We start from the raw sequence: 12637 nt of genomic DNA, 5'->3' as shown, positions 1-12637 counted from the left end.
CATGTTCCTTCTTACCTCTATCAAAACTCATACTGAACAATGAGTTCTGTGTTGCAAAAGAGGATTTATTTTTGCACCCATCTATAAGTCTTTGTCTACAGATTAACAAAAACAAACATAAGTACTATTAATTTTTGCCAGTCTGGTGGAAGTAAAGTGGCAGCTCTTGGCTGTCTTGATTTGCATTTCTCTGATTATAATTAAATTTGAGCCTTTTTTTTCTTTTTTGTTTTTTTTGTATGCTTAGTATGTGAAACTAAGGTATTTATATATCCTTTGCTTATTTTCCTATTTGATTTCCTGTCTTGTTGATTTGTAGGAATTCTTTGTATATTCTAGACCTTCTTTTATTTGTTTTAAACACTGCAAATACTTTCTCCCAGTGCCTATTTATATCCTTTGCCTACTTTTTTAAAATTTGATTTCCTGTCTTCTTAGTTTGTAGGAATTGTGTGTATATTCTAGACATTATTCCGTGTTTGTTTTAAACATTGCAAATACCTTCTCCCAGTCTGCAACCTTCGTGTTAACTCTGTGATGTCATTAATTAAGCAGATGTCCTAAATTTTGACCTTAGAATTTGGAGTCTTGTTTAGGAAGTCTTTATTTACACCTGGGTAACAGATTTTCCTGCATTTTCTAATATTAGCTTTATAGTTTTAACTTTCACATTTATGTCTTTAATCCATCTGGAGTCCACTTTTAACATAGTTTCAAGTAAAAATTCAGCTTTTTTCTCTATACAGTGAATTTGTTTTTCTATAACTGTCAGAAAAACAATCTTTCCAGTGTTTTGTGATGCCACCTTTATCACATATTAAGTTCCCGTGTATATACTTTATTTATAAGCTCTCCATTCTATTCCATTGATCCTTTTATTTGTTTCAGTGCCAGCAACACAATATTTTTATTACTGTGGCTTCGTGGTAGAGCCAGTTCTACCAGTAGGGCAGGTCTCCCTACTTTTATTTCCCTCTGAAAATAGACTTAGCTTTCATAGAACTTTATTCTTTCATATTCATTTTAGAGTGGGTTTTAGTTTCTCAACATTACTACTGGAATTTTTATTGGAATTTCATTGAACACATGTAGATTAATTTGGGGGAGAACTGACATCTTTGCATGGAACACTCCCTCACCAGAATTCAATGGGGCAGGCTTCCTTCACCTCTTTCAGGTCTTTGCTGAAACATCAGGAAAGCCTTCCCTGACCCTCCTAAATTAAGTAGCACCCTCACTCCTCATCACTCTTTCTTTCTCTTATTTAATCTTTTTCAGAGCATTTATTACTATCCAACTTTAGATTATTTAATCACTGCTTCTCTGCTAAAGATGTAAGATTCGTGAGGATAGGTGCCTAGCACCCAGAACGATGCCTGGCGTATGGTGGCCACTCTGAATATTTGTTAAACAAATGAATAAAATCTTTACACTCCTGAAGTTATCTGAATTATGACATTTATTCAGGCCTTCTAATGTCCCTGAATGGAGTTTAGTTTTTTTTCCTTGATAAACTTCTTAGGCATTGCTTTGTGGTAAGGGAAGTTTGCCTGCCATTCCAGTAAGCAATAAATGTTGCCTGCCATCAAGGCATCAGGCACTATAGCCACCTCCCCACACCCACAACAGTGCACCCTGAGGAGAATTCAGCATAGAGGAAAATAGGAAATATTCTGTGCTCTGGATACTGGCCCTAGAGAGTTAAGCTGCATATCTAAGGAAAAATTTCAGTGAGCCCAGAATCTTGCATCTTCCCATATGTAGAAAAGCTCTAAAATCACTAACTTGAGATGTTTGTCTTTTGTGATTAGCAGTAATCTTTTGATGTTCGTCTACATGGTTTTTCAGCAAAAACTCTCCTATATATCCTGGCTCCTCCCTTACCTCTTCGAAGTAGTTCCTCAGAGCTATCTGCGAGGCTGTCTCCCAGGCTCTAGTCCTCAGGTCCCGAATAAAACTTAACTTGCAACTTTTAGGTCGTGAGTTTTTCTTCAGTCCACAGTTTTTAGGCCAATTACTATAGACCAGGAGTTGGCAAACTACACCTGGGCATGTCAGCCTGTGCTCTGGTTTTGTAAATAAAATTTTATTGGATCATCCACATTCATTCATTTAATACTGTCTATGGCTGCTTTCGTTCAACAGTGACAGAGTTGAATGGCTGCGACAGAGACCACATGACCTGCCAAACAGAAACTATTTACTGTTTGCTCTTTACAGAAAGAGTTTGCAGGTATTTGCTATAGACTTCAGTTGCTACTGTAGATTGTGTTATATTTTTTATTACATTTTTAAGGTGGTTATTCCTAATAGAGAAGAACACTATTGAATTTTGTAAGATGATTTCTATTCTTGCAAACTTGACAGTAACTCTTTTATAGTTCTGATAGTTTGCCTGTTGATTATATTGTGTTTTCCATATAGACTATCATATCATTGGCAAGAATGGCAAGCAAAAGAGTACATACATCTTTCACTTTTTCTCATCTAAAAGAATTGGCCAGACTCTCCGAGACTCTAGATAACACTAATGATGAGCATCCACGACTTAGTCCTGACCTTAATGCTACTGCATCAAGTTTCTCTAAGTATGAAAAAAATCATAATTTTTACCCTTTGGTCCATCAATGTGGTGAATTATATTGAGAGATTTTCTGCTGTTGGGCCTCCCTAGTACTCCTGGGATAACTCCTATGCATCATGATTTTATCCTTTAAATGCCCTGTTGGATTTGAGTACCTATTATTTTGTTAAGGGTATTTGCTCTGTGGACTACCTTAATTGCCATCCAGAGATCTATGCAATGTGACTACTCCCTATTTTTCCAACCTCTCTGCTGGAACTACAAGCTAAGCATTATGCTAGACACTGGGTTACAGCACAGGCTAAGATACAGTCCCTGTCTTTAATAACTCCCATTATAATGGCAGAAACAGACATTTATACAGTTTGTGTAGTCACCAAAGGTATGCAAACAAAGGGCTCCTTCCCAAAACAAATGAATCTTTAGCACTGAACAAGAAGGTCTGCTTCCTTTTTCTTGGATGTAACTCAATACTCTTGCTTATGTATTATCTTCCTTAATACCCTTTCACTTTTGCCTTTTCCACTCATCTCTGGCTATGTGACACCTACACAACCAAAAAGCAAGGTCAAATAATGGAAAGCATGTAACACAGTGCTTAAGGGCTCAGATTTGAGAGACAAATAGGTTCCAGTTCTAGCTATGCCATTTACTAGCTATGTGACCTTGGACATATGCAGCACCTTCCAGAGAATCCATTTCCTCGTCTGTCAAATTTAGAATAATAATAATACATTCACAAAGAGGATAATGAACAGACCTTTGTGAAGGCTTTCAACACAGGGCCTGACAAACCGCCAGGATTTTCCCTTTCTATCCTTCTGTGATCATTCCTGGAACACAAGAAGGTCACGAAGTCTCTTTCCTGTGACTTCTGAAATTTGATGGTAGCTAAGCAGCATCACTTGTTTTACATTTCATCATGTTCCCTATACAGTAATTCTTTGTATATCTTGGCTTCTAGTGCTACTATTTAAGAGCTATTTGTATATTGGGCAAGTTATTTAAACTCTCAGAATATCTATTTTCTCATCTATAAAACAAGCATAATTACAAGAGTATTTCATAGAGTTGTCATATGAATTAAATGATCAATATGCATAAAGGCCTAGCACAGTGCTTGGCACATAAGTGCTTAACACTTGATAGCTGTTTTCAATTTTAGTATTATTAATAAGGCTATATGCTTCTTAAGGGGAGAAATTGTGTTTTGTAATATAGCATAATGGCTAAGAGCACAGACTCTGGAGTCTTCAGTTCAAATGTGAACACTACAGGCATGTTGCTCAAGCTGGGTAAATCTCTCTAGGCCTCAGTCTTCTTATCTGCAAAATGGGGATGATTAAAAAGAAACCACAACAGTTCCTGGAGGTTGTTGTAGAGATTAAAGGAGATAATACACTTACTTGGCATTTAGCAGAGTGCCTGACATAAATACTGATTTATTGAGCAATTATTGTGTGCCAGGTTATGTGCTAAATGTTTTATTTAGCCTTGTTCTAAATATTTTTTTCTGTGAACCCTGTAACCCCTGCTTAGTACTACTCATGTACTAACCTTTCAAATATTTATTGAATGAATGAGTGAGTGAATTAGTGAATGCTGACTTGTAGACCATAAGAATCTTGCCTGCATTAGCTGGTTTGTCCCAGGTTAACACTCCTCATTCCTCTGCGATGAGTTAGTGTATAAGCCATGAGGTTCAGCATCTGTAAAAAGCAGCAGAGCATGGAAAGGGGGTAGATTTTAGACTGACTCTTTTACTCTAGAGAAATCACTCATCCTTTAGTGCTTGGATTTATTTCTCAGAACTGGTAAAATGAATTATAAAATGTTGCTGTAGGCAAAAGTGATAAAATTTACATTTAAGGTCATGGAGAACATAGAGAAAGGAACACCTCTTTGGAGGAAATAAAAATCAATGCAACTGTTCTTGAGGGCAGTTAGCCTAAGGAAATAATTAAGGATTGTGCACAAAGGTATAGTATAAGGCATCTTATACTACATCACCATCTTAGTGATGTGTATAAATCAAAAAATGGAAATAATCTAGATGTCTCATAAAAGGAAGTGGAATAATTAAATGATACTTCATCCACAAAATGGCTGCATGGATATCGTGCAGCCATTTAAAAAAAAAGAAAATGTGTGGAAAATGAATTTAGCAACATGGAAAAATGTGCCAGTTCGTTAACTTATTGACTTTGTGACCTTAGGCAAATTACTTCTCTGCTTCAGTCTCATCATTAAATGGGAGTACTAATATTGCCTTCCTTATAGAATTATCATGAGGACTAAATGAATTATTACATGTAAAACTACTTGGGGGCTTCCCTCGTGGCGCAGTGGTTGAGAGTCCGCCTGCCGATGCAGGGGACGCAGGTTCGTGCCCAGGTCTGGGAGGATCCCACATGCCGCGGAACGGCTGGGCCCGTGAGCCATGGCCGCTAAGCCTGTGCGTCCGGAGCCTATGCTCCGCAACGGGAGAGGCCACAACAGTGAAAGGCCTGCGTACCGCAAAAAAAAAAAAAATAAAAAAAAATAAAAACTACTTGGAATTGTACCTGACCCATAGTAAACATTATGTAGATATGAGCTATAATTATTATGTGGGGGAAAAAAAAGTTTAAAAACAACGTGTATGGTATGCTATATATATATATACATATATATATATTTTTTTTAATTTATTTTTTTTCCCCACACCTTGCAGGATCTTAGTTCCCCAACCGGGTATCGAAACTGTGTCCCGGGGGCGGGAACGCGGCGGCTCCGTGTCGCCGGAGCCCGAGCGCGCAGGCCCGTCCTGGCTGTCAGGGGGCGGGCAGCCGGGGCGATGGCGCCACGTGGTTCATGTATGTGCTGAGCTGGCTGTCGCTCTTCATCCAGGTGGCCTTCATCACGCTGGCCATCGCAGCCGGACTCTATTACCTGGCAGAATTGCTAGAAGAATACGCGGTGGCCACCAGCAGGATCATAGAATATAGGGTCTGGTTCTCCACAGCTGTGCTGACTGGCCTCTACGTTTTTGAGCACTTCCCCACCTACATGATTGGCGTGGGCCTCTTCCTGGTCTACCTGTTCTACTTTGGCCTCCTCCAGACCTTCCCCTTCATTATGCTCACCTCGCCTAACTTCATCCTGTCCTGTGGGCTAGTGGTGGTGAATCATTACCTAGCGTTTCAGTTTTTTGCAGAGGAATGTTATCCTTTCTCAGAGGTCCTGGCCTATTTCACTTTCTATCTGTGGATAATCCCGTTTGCGTTCTTTGTGTCACTGTCGGCTAGGGAGAACGTCCTGCCTGCCACCATGCAGCCTGGAGATGATGTGGTCTCCAGTCACTTCACCAAAGGCAAGCGGGGCAAACGCTTAGAGATCCTGGTTGTCTTCTCCTTCATCAAAGGGGCCATTCTACCCAGTCGGCAGAAGATATACTGACCTTCTGCGGAGGGGATGCTGAGGCAAGATCAGGAGAGTCAGGCCTCTGGGCCTCTGCACTAGGTGGGGGCCGGGAGCTGGAAGGCACCTTTCCCCAGCCCTGGCCCTCCTTCCCTCGACTCCCCCAGAAGCCCCCATCCCTACCGTCCTCAGGAGGCTCAGCTTGGCTCAGATCTGATGCTGCCAGAGGCTGAGACCTCAGAGGGCGCCAGGGAAGATGTGGTGCCTGCTTAGCCAGGAGGCCATGGTCCACCTGGGTGTGCAGAAGCTGAGCTCCTGTGGCCCTCCCGCCCCCTCTTGTGATGGGTCAGGAGTTCTGGCTCAGCCAGGGCAGGCAGGGCAGGGGCTGTGAAGCTGGAGAGCAGACAGGGATAATTGCTATGGGCAGATGGCAATGGGGAGGGGCCGTGGCTTAGCCCTTGCAAGAGAAAGTTTTTGCTGTTGAACTGTGATTTCTGTCCAAGTGCTGATTCCCCTTTGAATAGATTCTAGGTGGCCCTGTTTGCCTTAATACCCTGAAAAAAAAAAAGAAAAGAAAGAAACTGTGTCCCCTGCAGTGGAAGCATGGAGTCCTAACCACTGGACCACCAGGGAATTCCCTGGTGTGCTATTTTTTATAAAACATGTTCTATAGAGAAAATGGTGTGAGGGTAAATACTTCAAAATGTTAATGGTCTTTGTTTGGTGTTGGAAATAAGCTGTACTTTTTATTGTTTCTGCCTGTCGTTTTTTTTTTTAAATGATGAATGTATATTTCTTATGTAACTGAAAAGTAATAATAGTTAAAAAAAAACAGTAAGAGATGATTGCTTTCGTAGGGGAGTAATGGGTATCTGGAATTTTCCACCCTGTCTGTGCTCTGCTTTTTTTTTTTTTTATTTGTGGCTGCATTGGGTCTTTGTTGCTGCGTGGGCTTTTCTCTGGTTGCGGCCAGCCGGGGGTCTACTCTTCCTTGCGGTGCGCGGGCTTCTCATTGCAGTGGCTTCCCTTGTGGAGCACTAGCTCTAAGCATGCGGGCTCAGTAGTTGTGGCTCGCAAGCTCAGTAGTTGTGGTGCACGGGCTTAATTGCTCCACAGTATGTGGGATCTTCCCGGACCAGGGCTTGAACCCATGCCCCCTGCATTGGCAGGTGGATTCTTAACCACTGCACCACCAGGGAAGCCCCAAACCACTTGACTTTAAAATTGGTTCATATGAAATATTTTTCTAGCTCCTAAGTTATTAAAATTGTGATACCAAGTTCTTGTTTTAGATGCAGTGAAATGGGTATTCCACTGTTTCCTTGGCATTATAAATTAGTGAAAACCTACCAGAAAATAATTTGAAAGTAACTATCAAGAACCATCAAATCCTCATACCCTTTGATCCAACATTCCCACTTCTGGTAATCCAGGCTGAGGAAATAAGCAAAAATTTGAGGAAAAGTACATATATTTCATAATGAAACACTTAAAACAACCTAAATGTTCAGCAAAAGAGAAGTGGTTAAGTAAATTCTGCCATATCCATTTGATGAAATATTATGCAGCCATTAAAAATATTATTATGAGGACTCTACAGCAACATGAAAATATGCTTATGACATAATTTAAATTAGGTTAGCATGTTACAAATGATATGTACACTATTACTACTATTTTTAAAAATGTATATTAAGGAAAGATAAGGAAAATGCACCAAAATGATAGCAGTTGTATTGTAAGCTATGGGTAATTTTCTTTTTTGTTTTAGTAGTCTAATTGGACTTTTTAAAAAATAATTTATTTAATTAATTAATTAATTTTATTTTTGGCTGCGTTGGGTCTTCGTTGCGGTGTGCGGGCTCCTCATTGTGGTGGCTTCTCTTGTTGCGGAGCACAGGCTCTAGGCATGCGGGCTTCAATAGTTGCGACTCATGGGCTCAGTGGTTGTGGCTCATGGGCTCTAGAGCATAGGCTCAGTAGTTGTGGTGCACAGGCTTAGTTGCTCCGTGGCATGTGGGATCTTCCCGGACTGGGGCTTGAACCCGTGTCCCCTGCATTGGCAGGCAGATTCTTAACCACTGTGCCACCAGGGAAGCCCTAATTGGACTTTATTGCTTTTATCTTTTAAAAATTATTTTATTTTAAATGGATAAAATCCTTGGGAATTCCCTGGCAGTCCAGCGGTTAGGACTCCACACTTTCACTGCTGAGGGCACGGGTTCAGTCCCTGGTGGGGGAGCTAAGATCCCGCAAGCCGCACTGCCAAAAATAAAATAAAAGGATAAAATCCATGTAAAAGCTATATAAGAAAGTTAGTCTTACTTCATCTTCCCCTGTACCCTATTTATTCATCAACTCCTGATTATTTCAAACATTGGATTTATCTTTACAGAAGATGAAGATTTCCTACTGATGAGGATATTCAGAAGAATGTGTCATAGACCCTGAAGAAATTTCTAAATTGAGTACCCCAAAAATGTCCTGGAGAGTGGAAGCATCCTTGGAATAAGTGCACTGCCTCCAAGGTAATGACAACTTGAAGTAAACAACATTCATTTGTACGTATAAGGTGTGTCCTGTTTTTAAAGAACCAGGCATAATACTGTTGTGGGCCCCAGACTGACCTTAAACTGGGACCACTCCTGAAATTCAGTCCTTATTAGATGTACCTGATAAGATAGGTGGCCTACAGGTAATAATCAATGTTAACCATTTATTAAGCACTTACTGTGTTCTGGGCACTGTGCTAAAAAAACGCAAAAACTGTCGCATCTTAAACTCTTTCAACAATCTTTTGAGACAGACATTATTATCTTCATTTTACTGGTAAGGAAACTGAGACTCATGGAGAAACATGGCCAAGGTCACAGCTGTGAGAGGTAGAACTAGATTTTAACCTAGGTTGTCTGACTCAAGGCTCACTTGCTATGCAGTCCTGCTCTTATTACTTGCATTAGTTTATTGGGGTGGGAATGGAGGGCTATAGTGATGAGGAAGAAGAGAAAAGCTTGCATAGAGAAGACAGCCTGATGTCTGTGTATGACATTAGTCCCAACGTGAGCCTTGAGGACATGTCTGTATCAGATTCATGTAGAGAAAGGGGTTGTAGGTTAAAGCTTTTTCCTGTTCCATTCCAGTTCTCATGCAGAGCTACTCTGGGGTCCAGGGGACAAATATGTGACAAAGTAGAGCAGGGTCTCTTCTACTCTTTTTTTTCAGTATAGTTGATTTACAATATTGTGTTAGTTTCAGGTGTACAGCAAAGTGATTCAGTCATTTTATATATATATATATATATATATATATATACATATGTATTCTTTTTCAGATTCTTTTCCCTGTATATAGCAAAGAGATTCAGTCATATATACATATATATTCTTTTTCAGATTCTTTTCCGTTATAGGTTATTACAAAATATTGAGTATATTTTTCTGTGCTGTACAGTAGGTCCTCATTGGTTACCTATTTTATATATAGTAGTATGTATATATTAATCCCAGTCTCCTAATTTATTCCCCCCCCTTTCCCCTTTAGTAACTATAAATTTGTTTTCTATGTCTCTGGGTCTATTTCTGTTTTGTATATAAGCTCATTTGTATCATTTTTTTGTTGTTAGATTCCACATATAAGCGATATCATATGATATTTGTCTTCCTCTGTCTGGCTTACTTCACTTAGTATGATAATCTCTAGGTCCATCCATGTTGCTGCAAATGGCATTATTTCATTCTTTTTATGGCTGAGTAATATTCATATATATATATATATATCACATCATCTTCTACTCTTTGAAATACACTCCACTTTGTTACAACTTAGATTTTGAGGGATTGTTCTGTTACTTTGAGGCAGACACAAAAGAGGATACAAGAGCAGCAGAGTTCTTGAATGCAACAGTCTTCAGTGTGGAGCACTGGAGCACAGTTATCATCCTAGAATGTTCCTTACAGCCACTTGGGAATTCTCTTTGCTTCTCTCCTGTGTTGACTCTCCTGTTTCCTGAATCCCATAACTTTCTTTCTCTTTTCTAAAAAAAATAACGTAGATTTAACTGACATATAACATTGTATTAATTCAGGTGTACAACCTAATGATTCAATATATGTATACATTCAAAATGATCACAGTAAGTCTAGTTAACATCCATCACTGCACAATTTTTTTCCCTTGTGATGAGAACTTTTATCATCTACTCCATAACTTTTATCTTTTTTTGCCCTCTAGTTTTGGTGGCCATGTCTTATGAAAGAATGCACTAGAAGTAAGGTCTTCTCTTGTTGCAGAGCACGGGCTCTAGGCATGCGGGCTTCAGTAGTTGTGGCACGCAGCCTCAGTAGTTGTGGCACACGGGCTTAGTTGCTCCGCGGCATGTGGGATCTTCCCGGACCAGGGCTCGAACCCATGTCCCCTGCATTGGCAGGCAGATTCTCAACCACTATGCCACCAGAGAAGTCCGAAATAAGGTTTTTTAACACTTTGTATATCTTTTTTTTTTTTTTTTTTTTTTGGCCAGGCCGTGCAGCTTGCAGGATCTTAGTTTCCCGACCAGGGATTGAACCAAGGCCCACAGCAGTGAAAGCGCCAAGTCCTAACCATCGAACCACTAGGGAATTCCCAACACCTTGTATATCTGATTTTGTCTTATCCATATGTTTTAATGATGGTATTGATAGTTTAACAGGGTATAGGATCCTAGGTTGAAAATCATCATCTTTCAGAAATTTTGAAGGTATTCTTCCCTTCTCTTCTACTTCTAGGTCTGAAGGTCTGAAGCCACTCTGATCCCCGAGCCTCTATCTGGGACTAGTTTCTTATCTTCTTAGAAGATTATAGAATCTTGTCTTTGTCAACAGTGTTCTGATATTTCACAGCTGTGGGTCTTAATGTGGGTCTATTCTCATTTATTGTCCTGGGTACTCCTTATTTTATGATTTCCTCAACTCTTTTTTATATATTCTCTTTTTATGAAACTTTTATTCAACTGTTGCACTTCCTTGACTGGTTCTCTAATTTTCATATCTTTTTTCCTCCTAGTTTCCATATCTGTGTCTTTTTGCTATACTTCTAGGGGATTTCCTCAACTTTATCTTCCATTCTTTCTATTGGGCTCTTGCTTCTGCTTTCATGTTTTTTTCATTTCAAAGAACTTTTTTTCCCTTCTGAATATTCTTTATTATTGTTTATTGCTATTTTTTTCATATATTCAGATATCTTTTCTTCTAGTTGAGGCTATGCATGATAGTTTTAAAAATTTTATTTTCTCGGGCTTCCCTGGTGGCGCAGTGGTTGGGAGTCCGCCTGCCGATGCGGGGGACGTGGGTTCGTGCCCCGCTCCGGGAGGATCCCGCATGCCGCGGAGTGGCTGAGCCCGTGGGCCGTGGCCGCTGAGCCTGCGCGTCTGGAGCCTGTGCTCCGCAGCGGGAGAGGCCCCAACAGTGAGAGGCCCGTGTACCGCAAAAAAAAAAAAAAAATTATTTTTCTCTGCATTGTCTCAGTTTCTTCCAAGTTTCTTTCTTCTCTTTGTTTTCATCTCTTTCTTTCCTGTTAGAGGAAATCCTCATGTCCCATAATCCTTGGCTTTCTGCTCATGAATAAAAGTGGGGGACTAAAAGCTGATTGGAAACTCTGTGCATGAAGGAGAGAATCATTGACCATGAGGTCATTTGTCCATGAACCAATGACCATGAGGGACCATTAGCTGGAAGACCTCAGTGTCACTATCTTTACATCTTTCATATTGGGCTTCATTTTCCCCAAAGAATAAGATACATCTTCCCAGGAGGTAAAGGTTGGCTACCAGAATTCCGGGAGCAGAGTGTGGAAAAAGTCTACTGATTGCCTCTTTTTCGGTATGATGCTCTTAACTGTTCCTGGTGACCTGTATTACTCCAGAGATTGTTTTACTCTCTCAAGAGAATACCCTCCATACTTCTGCTGAGGTGGAGGAGGGGCAGTCACCTGGAGGGTACGGTGAGGGAAGCCGACTGACCTTCAACTAGTCCTTCTTAGTTTAGCTGTTCTTCACCCCCACCTCCAGGGATACCGCTGGTTAATTCTTGAACATATCCAGGCTGCTTCTCAGCTTTCTCCAGTTTCTGGTCCAGGATTCCACATTCTTGGGTCTGCGGGCCTTTTAACACTCATTCATTTGCTTTCTCACCTGCAAAATTCTGTTGTATTTATTACCCCCTCTCCCTTTCCTTATTCTTTAAAATAATCCTTTACTGAAGTTTTAGTGCGATGGGACTGGGAGGGGAGGACGTGGAAAGGAAAATTACATGCATGAGAAATTATATTCACTGTCTTTATCCAGAACTCTTTAATTTTTTTGTTTTGTTTTTGTTTTTATGGAATTATACCACATTCTACTATTTACACACAGGCAATCTACTTGGATTTCACTGTGCTTCTTCAGCAAAATGGGAGAAATGATGGCATCTACTTTATATACTATTGTGAAGATTAAGCAAAATACCATACTTAATTGTTTTTAAGAAACAAATTCTTTCCAGATTTTTATATCTCTGAAGTCAGAATGTTAACACAGGTCCAAGTATCTTGTAAACATTCAGTAAACAATTATCTTAGGTTCAGTGAAATATGGTAATACATGTAACACACTTCACAGAGGGCCTGAAACAAGGTGTG

At 40.1% G+C, this 12637-nt stretch overlaps 1 non-coding gene and 1 pseudogene across 1 annotated transcript; one reads left to right on the top strand and one right to left on the bottom strand.

The window, feature by feature from the left end:
• On the bottom strand, positions 1-126 carry LOC115803904 (small nucleolar RNA SNORA40). The gene has a single exon (XR_004024703.1). It is a non-coding gene; the product is annotated as a small nucleolar RNA SNORA40 (small nucleolar RNA).
• Positions 127-5289: 5163 nt separating this feature from the next.
• LOC111163247 (protein TEX261 pseudogene) lies at positions 5290-6717 on the top strand (annotated as a pseudogene).
• The last annotated feature ends 5920 nt before the right edge of the window (positions 6718-12637 follow it).

This window comes from Delphinapterus leucas, chromosome 1 (assembly GCF_059928025.1).
Source record: "Delphinapterus leucas isolate spDelLeu-1000000601 "Yukka" chromosome 1, BTC_Dleu_Yukka2, whole genome shotgun sequence".
In the NCBI taxonomy this organism is placed as follows: Eukaryota; Metazoa; Chordata; class Mammalia; order Artiodactyla; family Monodontidae; genus Delphinapterus; species Delphinapterus leucas.
The sequence above is the reverse complement of the archived record's forward strand: the minus strand, read 5'-3'. Positions and strand labels throughout refer to the sequence as shown.